This window comes from Antechinus flavipes, chromosome 1 (assembly GCF_016432865.1).
Source record: "Antechinus flavipes isolate AdamAnt ecotype Samford, QLD, Australia chromosome 1, AdamAnt_v2, whole genome shotgun sequence".
NCBI lineage: Eukaryota > Metazoa > Chordata > Mammalia > Dasyuromorphia > Dasyuridae > Antechinus > Antechinus flavipes.
In genome coordinates, this window is record NC_067398.1 from 416,290,612 (window position 1) to 416,307,277 (window position 16,666).

Sequence of the window (16,666 nt, forward strand, 5' to 3'; positions counted from 1 at the left end):
TTCCTGTAAACAACATATTGTAGGATTCTGGCTTTTAATCCATTCTGCTAACCGCTTCCTCTTTATGGGGGAGTTTACCCCATTCACATTTATGGTTAGAATGACCAATTCTGTATTACTTGCCATCTTGTTAGCCCCGGTTTATGCTTTTCTCCCTTCTTTCCCCTTTCCCCCCTTCCCAGTATTAAGCTTGTGAGCACCACTTGCTTCTCACAGCTCTCCCTTTTTAGTATCCCTCCCCCTGCCTTAGAGTTCCTCCCCCTATCTTACCCCTTTCCCTCCCAGTTTCCATATTCCCTTCCGCTTAGCTTATTCCTTCCCTTTTCACTTTTCCCTTCTCACTTTTCAATGAGATGGGAGAAGTTTCACCATAGATTGAATATGTCTTAAGATTTTTCACTTAAAACCAATTCTGAAGGCAGTAAGATACCCACTATATTCATCCCCCTCCATTCTTTCTCTCAGATATAATAGGTTTCCTATGCCTCTTCATGAGATGTACTACCCCCACTTTACCCTTTTTCTGGTACAATGTCCTTTCCACATCAATTTCTAGAACAAGGTATACATGTATTCTTTATACATCTATATAGTCAAAATATAGTTCCCAAGATTAATCTTTACCTTTTTAGATTTCTCTTGAGTTCTATATTTGTAGATCAACCTTTTTGTTAAGTTCTGGCTTTTTCATCAGAAATAGATGAAATTCGCTTACTTCGTTGAATGTCCATCTTCTTCCTTGGAAAAAGATGCTCATTCTCGCTGGGTAAGTTATTTTTGGTTGCATACCAAGTTCCTTAGCCTTTTGGAATATCATATTCCAGGCCCTTCGATCTTTTAATGTTGATGCTGCCAGATCCTGGGTGATCCTTATTGTGGCTCCTTGATACTTGAATTGGGTTTTTCTAGCCGTTTGCAATATTTTTTCCTTCATCTGAGGGTTCTGGCATTTGGCCACTATATTCCTTGGTGTTTTGATTTTAGGATCCCTTTCAGTGGGTGATTGATGAATCCTTTCAATGTTTATTTTTTCCTCTGTTCCTATGACTTCTGGGCAGTTCTCTTTGATAATTTCCTGGAAAATAGTGTCCAGGCTCTTTTTTTCATCATGTTTTTCTGGAAGTCCAATGATTCTCAGATTGTGTCTCCTGGATCTGTTTTCCAGGTCTGTTGTCTTCCCCAGAAGGTATTTCACATTATTTTCTATTGTTTGATTATTTTGGATTTGCTTGACTGATTCTTCTTGTCTCCTCGAGTCATTCAATTCCAATTGTTCAATTCTGAATTTCAGTAAAGTATTTTCTTCACTCACTTTTTTAAAGTCTTTTTCTAATTGTCCCATTGATTTCTTTTGTTCTGTGGAATTTTTTTCCATTTCGCCAATTTTGTTTTCCAGTTCACCAATCCTATTTTTCAAGGATTTTACTTCTTTATCCACTCTCTCTTTAACTCACTTCTCCAGGCTCTTTTTCCAAGCCTCCCTCTCCTTTTCCCATTTTTCTTCTAGCTCCCTTGTGAGAGCCTTCTTCCAGTCTGTTCCCGTGCTCTCACTGCCGCTGCCCACCGCCTGTGCCCAGTCTAAAACCGTCCCAGCCCTCCAGTAAAGACAGACCTTTCTTGGCGAATCTCAAGGATGGCTTCTCTTGGTAACTATTTGTGGGTTTTTTTTCAGTCAAGCATTAATTCAGAGGCTTGTAATGAAATGGATGGTGAGAGAAAGCGTGGAGCTACTCAACTGTGTGCATCTAATTTCTTAAAAGAAAAATTAAGAGAGCTGCTAGAAGAAATAGACAGCAAAACTATAATAGTGGGAGATCTCAACCTTGCACTATCAGAATTAGATAAATCAAACCACAAAATAAATAAGAAAGAAGTCAAAGAGGTAAATAGAATACTAGAAAAGATATGATAGATCTCTGGAGAAAATGTAATGGAGACAGAAAGGAGTACACTTTCTTTTCAGCAGTTCATGGAACTTATACAAAAATTGACTATATATTAGGACATAAAAACCTCAAATTCAAATGCAGTAAGGCAGAAATAGTAAATGCATCCTTTTCAGACCACGATGCAATGAAAATTACATTCAACAAAAAGCCAGGGGAAAGTAGACCAAAAAATAATTGGAAACTAAATAATCTTATACTAAAGAATGATTGGGTGAAACAGCAAATCATAGACATAATTAATAACTTCACCCAAGAAAACGATAATAATGAGACATCATACCAAAATGTATGGGATGCAGCCAAAGTGGTAAAAAGGGGAAATTTCATATCTCTAGAGGCCTATTGGCATAAAATAGAGAAAGAGAAGGTCAATGAATTGGGCTTGCAACTAAAAATGCTAGAAAAGGAACAAATTAAAAACCCCCAGTCAAATACTAAACTTGAAATTCTAAAAATAAAAGGAGAGATCAATAAAATTGAAAGTAAAAAAACTATTGAATTAATTAATAAAACTAAGAGTTGGTTCTATGAAAAAAACCAACAAAATAGACAAACCCTTAGTAAATCTGATTAAAAAAAGCAAAGAGGAAAATCAAATTGTTAGTCTTAAAAATGAAAAGGGAGAACTCGCCACTAACGAAGAGGAAATTAGAGCAATAATTAGGAGTTACTTTGCCCAACTTTGTGCCAATAAATTTGACAACTTAAATGAAATAGAAGAATACCTCCAAAAATATAGCTTGCCCAAACTAACAGAGGAAGAAGTAAATATCCTAAACAGTCCCATCTCAGAAAAAGAAATAGAACAAACTATCAACCAACACTCTAAGAAAAAATCCCCAGGACCAGATGGATTTACATGTGAATTCTACCAAACATTTAAAGAACAATTAACTCCAATGCTAAATAAACTATTTGAAAAAATAGGGATTGAAGGAGTCCTACTAAACTCCTTTTATGACACAGACATGGTACTGATACCTAAACCAGGAAGGTTGAAAACAGAGAAAGAAAATTATACAGCAATCTCTCTAATGAATATTGATGCTAATATCTTAAATAAAATATTAGCAAAAAGATTACAGAAAATCATCCCCAGGATAATACACTATGACCAAATAGGATTTATACCTGGAATGCAGGGCTGGTTCAATATTAGGAAAACTATTAACATAATTGACTATATCAATAACCAACCAAACAAAAACCATATGATCATCTCAATAGATGCAGAAAAAGCATTTGATAAAATTCAACATCCCTTCCTAATAAAAACACTTGAGAGCATAGGAATAAAAGGACTTTTCTTTAAAATAGTCAAGAGCATATATTTAAAACTATCAGTAAGCATCATATGCAATGGCGAAAAACTGGAATCTTTCCCAGTAAGATCTGGAGTGAAGCAAGGTTGCCCACTATCACCATTATTATTCAATATCGTGTTAGAAACACTAGCCTCTGCAATAAGAGTCGAGAACGATATTAAAGGAATTAGAGTAGGCAGTGGGGAAATCAAACTATCACTCTTTGCAGATGATATGATGGCATACCTAGAGAACCCCAGAGATTCTACTAAAAAGCTATTAGAAATAATTCATAATTTTAGCAAAGTAGTAGGATACAAAATAAATCCCCATAAATCCTCAGCATTTTTATACATCACCAACAAAATCCAACAGCAAGAAATACAAAGAGAAATCCTATTCTGAATAACTGTTGATAGCATAAAATATTTGGGAATCTATCTACCAAAGGAAAGTCAGGAATTATATGAGCAAAATTACAAAAAAGTTTCCACACAAATAAAGTCAGACTTAACTAATTGGAAAAATTATAAATGCTCTTGGATAGGCCGAGCGAATATAATAAAGATGACAATATTCCCTAAACTAATCTATTTATTTAGTGCTATACTAATCAGACTTCCAAAAGAATATTATAATGATCTAGAAAAAATAATAATAAAATTCATATGGAACAATAAAAAGTCGAGAATCTCAAGGGAATTAATGAAAAAAAAATCAAATGAAGGTGGCCTAGCTGTATCTGATCTAAAATTATATTATAAAGCAGCAGTCACCAAAACCATTTGGTATTGGCTAAGAAATAGATTAGTGGATCAGTGGAAAAGGTTAGATTCACAAAACAGAATAGTCAACTATAACTATCTAGTGTTTGACAAACCCAAAGATCCTAACTTTTGGGATAAGAATTCATTATTTTATAAAAACCTGCTGGGATAAATGGAAATTAGTATGGCAGAAATTAGGGATGGACCCACACTTAACACCATATACCAAGATAAGATCAAAATGTGTCCATGACCTAGGCATAAAGAACAAGATTATAAATAAATTAGAGGAACATAGGATAGTTTATCTCTCAGACTTGTGGAGGAGAAAGAAATTTGTGACCAAAGATGAACTAGAGACTATTACTGATCACAAAATAGAAAATTTTGATTATATCAAATTAAAAAGCCTTTGTACAAACAAAAGTAATGCAAATAAGATTAGAAGGGAAGCAACAAACTGGGAAAACATCTTCACAGTTAAAGGTTCTGATAAAGGCCTCATTTCAAAATTATATAGAGAACTGACTCAAATTTATAAAAAATCAAGCCATTCTCCAATTGATAAATGGTCAAAGGATATGAACAGACAATTTTCAGATGATGAAATTGAAACTATTACCACTCATATGAAACTGTTCCAAATCATTTTTGATCAGAGAAATGCAAATTAAGACAACTCTGAGATACCACTACACACCTGTCAGATTGGCTAAGATGACAGGAAAAAATAATGATGAATGTTGGAGGGGATGCGGGAAAACTGGGACAGTGATGCATTGTTGGTGGAACGGTGAACGAATCCAACCATTCTGGAGAGCAATCTGGAATTATGCCTCAAAAGTTATGAAATTGTGCATACCCTTTGATCCAGCAGTGTTTCTATTGGGCTTATATCCCAAAGAGATACTAAAGAAGGGAAAAGGACCTGTATGTGCCAAAATGTTTGTGGCAGCCCTGTTTGTAGTGGCTAGAAACTGGAAAGTGAATGGATGCCCATCAATTGGAGAATGGCTGGGTAAATTGTGGTATATGAATGTTATGGAATATTATTGTTCTCTAAGAAATGACCAGCAGGATGAATACAGAGAGCTTTGGAGAGACTTACATGAACTGATGCTAAGTGAAATGAGCAGAACCAGGAGATCACTTTACACTTCGACAACGATATTATATGAGGATGTATTCTGATGGAAGTGGATTTCTTTGACAAAGACTTAGTTTCAATTGATAAATGATGGACAGAAGCAGCTACACCCAAAGAAAGAATACTGGGAAATGAATGTGAGCTATTTACATTTTTGTTTTTCTTTCCTAGTTGTTTTTACCTTCTGAATCCAATTCTCCCTGTGCAACAAGAGAACTGCTCGGTTCTGCAAACATATATTGTATCTAGGATATACTGCAACATATCTAACATATATACGACTGCTTGCTATCTAGGGGAGGGGGGTGAAGGGAGGGAGGGGAAAAATCGGAACAGAAGCGAGTGCAAGGGATAATGTTGTAAAAAAAAATTATCCTGGCATGGATTCTGTCAATATAAAGTTATTATAAAATAAAATAAAATAGTAAAAAAAAAAAAGAGTCATTTTGAAGGTAAACTTATAAATTGACAATTGCAGTACATTTTACAAAAATATATACGCATATATATAAATATGCATATATATATTCTTTATACATATGTATATTCAATTGATTCCAAGAGATTTTATAAATAAACATCTATCTATCACTGGATTAGATGTCAATCAATCAAACATTTTTTATGCTCTTTCCCCCTTACCCCTCTTCCCAGTATTAAGCTTGTGAACATTTTTTAACCTTTATGTATATAAGAAGATATATATAGATATAGATATAGATATAGATTATATATCTATATCTAAATCTATATCTATATCTATATCTATAAAATATGTATATGTTGTGGATATACATAAAAACAACATATACATATTTTATAGATATAGATATATCTGTATCTATATCTATATCTATAAAATATGTATATGTTGTGGATATACATAAAAACCATATGTATAATTTGATTTTACTGATGTAACAAAAAAAAGGGAAGTAGAAATGGAAAGGAGATAGTGTCAGAAAAAGGGAAAAGGGGAGATAAAAAGAGGGATAAAGCACTGTGCATGCATTAAGCATGAAAATATAAGCAAAGTGGAGCCAAGATGGTAGAGAAGGCACACATGACTCTCTAAGCTCCTCTCCTTCCCCTCATAACCAACTATTTAATTCAGCCTCAAAAATAGCTCTTCACTGCTTAAATTCATGAAGATTAGAAGCACACAATTTACCAGCCAAGTTAAATTGGAAGATAGCAAGGAAAGGTTTGTCCTGAGGGGCCAGGAACAGACTAGCACAGGCAGCAAGAGACTAACATCCTGAGCAGACTGGGGTGGGGGTGATCTCTGTGGCTAGAGAAGTTATAGAGACAACTCTGCTATAAGCTAACAGCTCTGCCTTGACTACAAAGCAGTAAACTGGCAGAGAAATTAAAGTGTAAAACAGAGGGTCCTCTAAAAAACTCCAGAAGATAATGAGAGCTGGCTATAACCACTCAAAACCAGAAGTTACTCAGGCAGACTATAAGGCAGCCCTGCAGCCACATACTGCAGTTCTGTGCTTTTGTGGAGGCAGTTACAAATCTGCACAGCAGGGGGGCACAACCTGGGCAGCCTCTAATCGGCACAGTGTGGAGCTGGGCCTGGGACAATAGAACCTCCCCAGCTGACTGTGCTTCCGGGCAGACACTCCCAGTCCCTGCAAATCCACTCACTGCTCAACTGCTAATATTCACAGCACCAGGGCAGGTTTTGGCTAGGGGTAGTGAAACTCTCACTGCTCCAGAGTCTAACCCCAGGGCAGTTGTTATCTCACACAGGGGGATTCTTTCCAAGGCCCATTCCCAGCTCTGCCCTGCAGGCCTGAGTTACTCCAGGGTGGGAACTCTTTCCCAGAGCACTCCAGTACCTCACTGCTCTTTGTAGCCAGCTGGCAGGAGAGCTACCTGTCCATACACCTTGTACTACTCTGAAGAGGAAGCTGGTAACCTCCTGGCTCTGAAGGCAGACCCTACAGGCTTTAACAAAATGAGTAAAAAAATCAAAAGAATGATTGATAGTTTCTATACAAAAAGAGAACAACTTTTCAACCCTGAAGAGATTAATAGCAGACAGTCTCCAGACAATTGTTGGTCTCCAATACAAAAGACTCCCCTACAAGAGACTATTAAAAACCTTAAAAGAGAACTAGAAGAAAAATGGAGAAAGGAAAGAGAAGTTATGCAAGAGAGCAACAACTTCCTAAAATGTGAATCAGAAAAGGTAAAAAACTCCCAAGAAGTGCAGGGAAACAGAATTTGTGAATTGGAAAAAGAAAATAACTCACTAGGAAAAAAAAATAGTGAAATGGAAAAAAAAAATTCCATAGAGCAAAACAACTCAATTGGACATATACAAAAAGAAGTTAAAAGAAGCTAATGAAGGAAATAACTCACTAAAAATCAGAACTGAACAAATAGAAATGACTGATTCATTGAGACAACTAGAATCAGTCAAGCAAAATAAAAAAAAAAAAAAAAAAAGGAAGATTGGAAAAAAAAAATTACTTGGAAAAGCAACAGACCTGGAAAATAGATCTAGGAGAGATAACCTGAGGATCATTGGACTACCCAAAAATTATGATGAAATAAAGAGCCTCGATACTATTTTACAGGGAAATCATCAAAGAGAACTGCCCAGAATTAATAGAACCGGAAGGGAAAAATAGACGTTGAAAGAATTCATCGAACACCTTCTTAAAAAGACCCTAAAATAAAGACTCCAAGGAATATTGTGGCCAAACTTCAGAATTTTCAGACTAAAGAAAAAATTTTACAAGCACCCAGGAAAAAACAGTTTAAATACTGAGATGCCACAATAAGGGTCACGCAAGATCTGGCTGCTTCAACATTAAAGGAATCAGATATTCCGAAAGGCAAAAGAGCCTGGAATGCAGCCAAGAATAATTTACCCAGCTAAGCTGAATATTTTTTTCAATGAAAAAGATGGACATTTAAGGAAATAGAGGAATTCCATTTGTTTCTAAGGAAAAAACCAGACTTAAATAAAAAATATGATCTCCAACAACAGGACTCAAGAGAAGTAGAAAAAGGTAAAAGGAACTCTTGAGAACTATATTTCTGTTGTGGATATACATAAAAACCATATGTATAATTTGATTTTACCGATGTAACCAAAAAAAGGGACGTAGAAATGGAAAGGGGATAGTGTCAGAACAAAGGAAAAGGGGAGATAAAAAGAGGGAAACTATATGTGACAATGAGGTAAATGAAACCTATCATATCTGAGTGAACTTAGAGAAGGGGAGGAACATTGTGTGAATCCTACTCTCATCAGAGTTGGCTCAAAGAAGAAATAATTGACATATATATTTTACAGAGATTCTTCTCTCCATTAAAAAGTGGGAGAGAAAAGGGAAAAAGAAAAAGGAGTAATAAAGAAAGGGTACAAGAAAGGGGAAGATATTCAAAGAGAGGAGAAAGGGATAGTAAAGAGGGAGAGCTGTGTGACACAAGTAGGACCAATGAGTTTAATGCTAGGGAAGAAGGGAAGGAGGGCAAGAAAAAGAAAAGTATAATCTGGGGATATTAGGATGGCAGGAAATAAAGAATTAGTAATTTTAACCATAAATGTGAATGGAATGAAGTCTCCCATAAAAAGGTGGTGGATAGCAGACTGGATCAAAAGTCAGAACCCTACAATCTGTTGTTTACAGGAAACACATTTAAAACAGGGAGATACATACAGACTAAAGGTAAAAGGCTGGAGCAGAATCTATTATGCTTTCAGTGAAGTCAAAAAAGCAGGGGTAGACATCCTTATCTCAGATCAAGCAAAAGCAAAGATTGATCTAATTAAAAGAGATAAGGAGGGAAACTATATCTTGCTAAAGGGTACTATAGACAATGAAGCAATATCAATATCAAACATATATGCACCAAGTGGTATAGCATCTAACTTCCTAAAGTAGAAGTTAAGAGAGTTGCGAGAAGAAATAGACAACAAAACTATAATAGTGGGAGATCTCAATCTTATACTCTCAGATTTAGAAAAATCAAATCACAAAACAAATAAAAAAGAAATTAAAGACATAAACAGAATATTAGAAAAATTAGGTATGATAGATCTCTGGAGAAAACTGAATGATGACAGAAAGGAATATAGTTTCTTTTCAGTAGTTCATGGAACCTACACAAAAATTGAACATATATTAGGGCATAAAGACCTCAAAATTAAATGCAGGAAGGCAGAAATAGTAAATGCTTTTTTTTTCAGATCACAACGCAATAAAAACTACATTTAACAAAAAGTTAGGTGTAAATAGACCAAAAAGTAATTGGAAACTAAATAATCTCATCTTAAAGAATGATTGGGTGAAACAGCAAATTATAGATGCAATTAATAATTTCACTCAAGATAATGACAATGGTGATACATCATACCAAAATTTATGGGATGCAGTCAAAGTGGTAATAAGGGGAAATTTTATATCCTTAGAGGCTTACTTGAATAAAATAGAGAAAGAGAAGATCAATGAATTGGGCCTGCAACTTAAAAAGCTAGAAAAAGACTAAATTAAAAACCCTCAATCAATTACTAAACTTGAAATTCTAAAATTAAAAGGAGAAATTAATAATATAGAAAGTAAAAAAAAAACCCAACAACTATTGAACTAATAAACAAAACTAAGAGTTGGTTTTATGAAAAAAACAATAAAATTGACAAACCTTTGGTAAATCTGACTAGAAAAAGGAAAGAGGGAAATCAAATTAGTAGTCTTAAAAATGAAAAGGGAGAACTTTCCACCAATGAAGAGGAAATTAAAGAAATAATAAAGGGTTAATTTGCCCAACTTTATGCCAATAAATTTGATAACCTAAGCGAAATGGATGACTACCTCCAAAAATATAGGCTTCCCAGATCATCAGAGGAGAAAGTAAATTGCTTAAATAGTCCCGTTTCAGAAAAAGAAATAGAACAAGCTATTAATCAACTCCCTAAAAAAAAAATCCCCGGGACCAGATGGATTTACATGTGAATTCTACCAAACATTCAAAGAACAATTAGCCCTAATGCTTTATAAACTATTTGAAAAAATAGGGAATGAAGGAGTCCTACCAAATTCCTTTTATGACACAGACATAGTACTGATACCTAAACCAGGTAGGTTGAAAACAAAGAAAGAAAATTATAGACCAATCACCCTAATGAATATTGATGCTTAAATCTTAAATAAGATATTAGCAAAAAGACTACAGAAAATCATATCCAGGATAATATACTATGATCAAGTAGGATTTATACCAGGAATGCAGGGCTGGTTCAATATTAGGAAAACTATCAGTATAATTGGCCATATTAATAATCAAATTAACAACAACCATATGATCATCTCAATAGATGCAGAAAAAGCATTTGATAAAATCCAACATCCATTCCTATTAAAAACACTTGAGAGTATAGGAATAAATGGAGTTTTCCTTAAAATAATCAGTAGCATCTATTTAAAACCAGCAGTAAGCATCATATGTAACAGGGACAAACTGAGACCATTCCCAATAAAATCAGGAGTGAAACAAGGTTGCTCGCTATCACTGTTACTATTAATATTATATTAGAAATGTAAGCTTTGGCAATAAGAGTTGAGAAAGAGATTAAAGTTATAAGAATAGGCAATGAGGAAACCAAATTATCACTCTTTACTAATGATATGATGGTATACTTAGAGAAACCAAGAGACTCTACTAAAAAGTTATTAGAACAAATCCACACCTTTAGCAAAGTTGCAGGATACAAAATAAACCCACATAAGTCATCAGCATTCTTATATATCACTAACAAAATCCAACAGTTAGAGTTACAAAATGAAATTCCATTTAAAGTAACTATTGATTGTATAAAATATTTAGGAATCTATCTGCCAAGGAAAAATCAGAAACTTTATGAGCAAAACTACAAAACACTTTCCATACAAATTAAGTCTGACCTAACCAACTGGAAAAATATCAAATGCTCTTGGATTGGATGAGCAAATATAATAAAGATGAAAATACTACCTAAACTAATCTATTAATTTAGTGCTGTATCAATCAGACTCCCAAAAATCTATTTTGATGACCTAGAAAAAATAACAACAAAGTTCATATGGAAAAACAAAAGGTCAAGAATTTCAAGGGAATTATTGAAAAAAGAAAATCAAATGAAGGTGGCCTAGCTGTACCAGATCTAAAATTATATTATAAAGCAGCAGTTACTAAAACCATCTGGTATTGGCTAAGAAATAGACTAGTTGATCAATGGAATAGGTTAGGTTCAAATGACAAAACAGCCAATAATTTTAATAATCTAGTGTTTGACAAACCCAAAGACCCCAGTATTTGGGATAAGAATACATTATTGGACAAACATTGTTGGGAAAATTGGAAATTAGTATGGCAGAAACTAGCTATTGACCCACACTTAACACCGTACACCAAGATAAGGTCAAAATGGCTTCATGACCTAGGCATAAAGAATGAAATTACAAATAAATTGGAAGAGAATAGGATAGTTTACCTCTTAGACCTGTGGAAGAAGGAGGAATTTGTGACCAAAGAAGAACTAGAGATCACTATTGACCACAAAATAGAAAATTTGGACTATATCAAATTCAAAAGTTTTTGTACAAACACAACAAATGCAGACAAGATTAGAAGGGAAACAATAAACTGGGAAAACATTTTTATAGTCAAAGGTTCCGATAAAGGCCTCATTTCCAAAATATATAGAGAATTGACTCTAATTTATAAGAAATCAAGCCATTCTCCAATTGATAAGTTGTCAAAGGATATGAACAGACAATTCTCAGATGAAGAAATTAAAAGTATTTATAGACATATGAAAATATGCTTCAAATCATTATTAATCAGAGAAATGCAAATTAAGACAACTCTGAGATACCACTACACACCTGTCAAATTGGCTAGTATAACAGGGAAAGCTAATGTGAAATGTTGGAAGGGATGTGGGAAAACAGGGACACTGATACATTGTTGGTGGAATTGTGAACACATCCAGCCATTGTGGAGAGCAATTTGGAACTATGCTCAAAAAGTTATCAAATTGTGCATACCTTTTGATCCAGCAGTGTTTCTACTAGGCTTATACCCCAAAGAGATATGAAAGAAGGGAAAGGGACCTGTATGTGCCAAAATGTTTGTGGCAGCCCTGTTTGTAGTGGTTAGAAGCTGGAAAATGAATGGATGCCCGTCAATTGAAGAATGGTTGAGTAAATTGTGGTATATGAATGTTATGGAATATTATTGTTCTGTAAGGAATGACCAGCAGGATGAATACAGAGAGGACTGGCGAGACTTACGTGAACTGATGCTAAGTGAAATGAGTAGAACCAGGAGATCATTATATACCTCAACAATGATACTGTTTGAGGATGTGTTCTGATGGAAGTGGATCTCTTCGATAAAGAGAGCTAATTCAGTTTCAATTGATCAAGGATGGACAGAAGCAACTACACTCAAAGAAAGAACACTGGGCAATGAGTATAAACTCCTTGCATTTCTGTTTTTCTTCTCGAGTTATTTGTACCTTCTGAATCCAATTTTCCCTGTGCCACAAAAGAACTATTTGGTTCTGCACACATATATTGTATCTAGGATATACTGTAACCTATTTAACATGTAAAGGACTGCTTGCCATCTGGGGGAGAGGGTGGAGGGAGGGAGGGGCAAAATCAGAACAGAAGTGAGTGCAAGGGATAATGCTGTAAAAATTACTCTGGCATGGGTTCTGTCAATAAAATGTTATTTAAAAAAAAAAGAATAATATAAGCAAAAATAAAGACAGTATCTGATCTAGAGTGAATACATTCTGAGTAAGATAACCAAAGCATAATGAAGGTGAAAAGGCATAGGTGTATGATAAAGAAATTTTCATAATAACCAGTCATAGAGATGAAGAGATGCCTGGACCAAGAATCTTTCTTTTTTTTTTTTCAGTATTAAATAATTTTATTATTGTCACTTTATAATACAGTTTGATATCTATAATGGCTAAGTCACCATCGTTCCTTATTGGCTTTCATTAATTCCCTTGATATATTTTTTTAAATAATTTTTTATTGATAGAACGCATGCCAGGGTAATTTTTACAGCATTATCCCTTGCATTCATTTCTGTTCTGATTTTACCCCTCCCTCCCTCCACCCCTTCCCCGAGATGGCAAGAACCCAAGATTCTTTCTTATATTCTTATGGGAGGAACCATCCAACTCGAGGGAGGGGTCTCAAAGTTGGAGTATATTCAGGAAAACCTGAGTTGAAATCTGATCTCTTTTATTTTCCAGCTGTATGTCCCTGGGAATGTCACTTAGTCACTGTCTACTGAAGTTTCCTTATCAGTTAAGTGGTGATAATAATAGCATCTATCCCCTAATACCACTTAGAGGATAAAGTGAATTTTGCAAAAATTAAGGTACAAAATAAATTTTTGCTATTATCCTTCAACATTTGTGCAATTATTTAACACAGCTTTGATTATTCATGGGCTGGTCAGCAATAATTAAATGGCAATTTGAAGATTTGTGGTGTACCACATAAAATCCCAAATCTCACACATGCATGCGAACACACACACACATACACACATACACACATACAACTTTTAAAATTAGTCAATTAATGGATCTGTTTTATTATTTACTAACATAATTATAGATGTATAAATTTATTATAAACAATTAAGTGATATTTAAAATTTCAATATCCCAAAGAATCATGAGCCATTCACTCACTTTGAGCCCACCTCTTTATATCTCTATCATCCAGACATAATCACATGATTTATCTCTTCTAGCAATGGTAATTGAATCTTGCACTTTTTATAGTAGATGAAAATCAGTGAAGCAACTAAAATAATTACTACAGTTACACCAGTGAATGGAAGACTATGTATAGAGGGTGAAATAATTAATCTCTGAAATAGAAACTTCAACTTTTTGTAGTTGCAATGTTCCATTTTATTTGTTTTGTTTGCTAATAAAGATAATCAGAATTATTAAAAATAAAAATGTGGAGTCTGGCCTTGAGATTTTGACAATTTTTTGTATGCATGGAGTTCCTATGCCCTTAAACCCAGCAAATGTTGAGAGGTGACTCTACATCCATAAACATAAATGTATTTTTTGTATGTACTTATATATGTGTGTGTGATGTGTATAAGGAGAGATAGAAACATTGTCGTCATTCCAAATTAATGAATATTATATATCACAGTATCTTCAAGGTTGAAACAAGGATGGCCATTATCACCACTATTATTCAATATTGTGTTAGTAATGTTGGCCTTTGGTATAAGAAAAGAAAAATAAACTAAAGGAATTAGAATAGGCAATGAGGAAATAAAACATCATTCTTTGCAGGTGATATGATGATAAACTTATAGAATCCTAGAAAATCATCCAAAAACATACTGGAAACAAATCAAAGCTTCAACAAAGTCCCAAGACATAAATTGAACCCTATAAATCACCAACATTTCTGTATATCACAGACAAAGCCCATTAACAAGAAATAAAAAGAGAGATTCCATTTAAAATAAGTATCGACAAAATAAAATCTTTGGGTGTCTACCAGCCAAGATAAACCCAAGAACCACATGAATACAATTACAAAACACTTCTCACACAAATAAATCAGATCTAAATAATTGAAAAAAATATCAGTTGTTCCTGGATAGGACTCACTAATATAATAAAAATGAAAATTCTCCCTAAATTGGTCTACTTGTTCAGTGCCATATTGTTCAAATTGCCAAAAATTATTTTATAGAACTAGAAAAAATAATAACAAATTTATCTGGAAGAACAAAAGCTCAAGAATATGAAGATAATTAATGAAAAAAAAAGGAGAGTGGCTTAGGTATGCTAAACCTAACAATATATTATAAAGCAGCAGTCATCAAAAGTATAATGAAAACATAAAAAACCATGAGATCCCAACTTTTGGGATAAGAATTCACTATTTGACAAAAACTTCTGGGAAAATTGGAAATTAGTATGACAGAAAATAGACATTGATCCACATGTAACACTGTATGCCAAGATAAGATCAAAATGGTTTCATGATTTAGGCATAAAAAATGAGATTGTAAATAAATTAGAAAAAAATAGGATAGTTTAACTCTCAAATTTGTGGAGGAGGGAGTAATTTGTGACTAACGAAGAACTAGAGATCATTATTGATCACAAAATAGAAAAAAAAATGATTATATCAAGTTAAAAAGCTTTTGTACAAACAAAACTAACCCAGACAAGATTAGAAGGGAAGCAATAAACTAGGAAAATATTTTTGCACTTAAAGGTTCTGATAAAGGCCTCATTTCCAAGATACATAGAGAATTGACTCTAATTTATAAAAAATCAAGTCATTCCCCAATTAATGAATGGTCAAAGGATATGAACAGACAATTTTCAGATGATGAAACTGAAACTATTTCTACTCATCTGAAAAGGTACTCCAAATCATTATTGATCAGAGAAATGCAAATTAAGACAACTCTGAGATACCACTACACATCTATCAGATTGGCTAAGCTGACAGGAAAAGATAACGATGATTTTTGGAGGAGATGTGAGAAAACTGGGACACTGATGCATTGTTGGTGGAGTTGTGAATGGATCCAACCATCCTGGAGAGCAATTTGGAGCTATACTCAAAAAGTTACAAACTGTGCATACCTTTTGATCCAATAGTGTTACTATTGGGCTAATATCCCAAAGAGATATTAAAGGGAAAGGAACCTGTATATACAAAAATGTTTGTGGCAGCCCTGTTTGTAGTGGCTAGAAACTGGAAATTTAATAGATGCCCATTCATTGGAGACTGACTGAGTAAATTATGGTACATGAATATTAAGGATTATTATTGTTTTATAAGAAATGACCAGCAGGATGAATACAGAGAGATTTGGAGAGACTTACATGATCTGATGCTAAGTGAAATGAGCAGAACCAAGAGATCATTATGCCCTTCAACAACAATACTAAATTTGGATCAGTTCAGATGGAAGTGGCTGTCTTCATCTATTATGGGCCAGAACTCTGAACTTGAAAATACTTAAAAGGGACTAAGTAAATGGAATTGATGAAACAATGATTAGCTAGTTTAGCATGATGTTTAATAGTTCTCTAAGTTCAGTATGATTGATTTAATCTTGCAACAAATAATGATTTTCTAGTGCTACAATGATTGATTTATACTCAGTGTAGTCTATATAAGCTAGGAGTCTTAGCTAGATTCATTCAGATTGCTAGAGAAGATAAGCCACCTATAGACCGAAGCACAACCCCTTGGACTCAGATTCATTCTTGCCATCTCAACACCTTGGTGGCAAGGCTATCCTCCTTAATTTTCTCCACTGAAACCAAGACTCCAGCAGGCTTTTAAGAAATCTAACTGGGCCACAGGAAAGGAGACAAGACTTTGAAGGAGACAATAAATGATTTGGACTTTCACCCTTGGCTACTCTTGTGGTAATTACTCTGACTGAAAGGAAGACTGCCCAAAG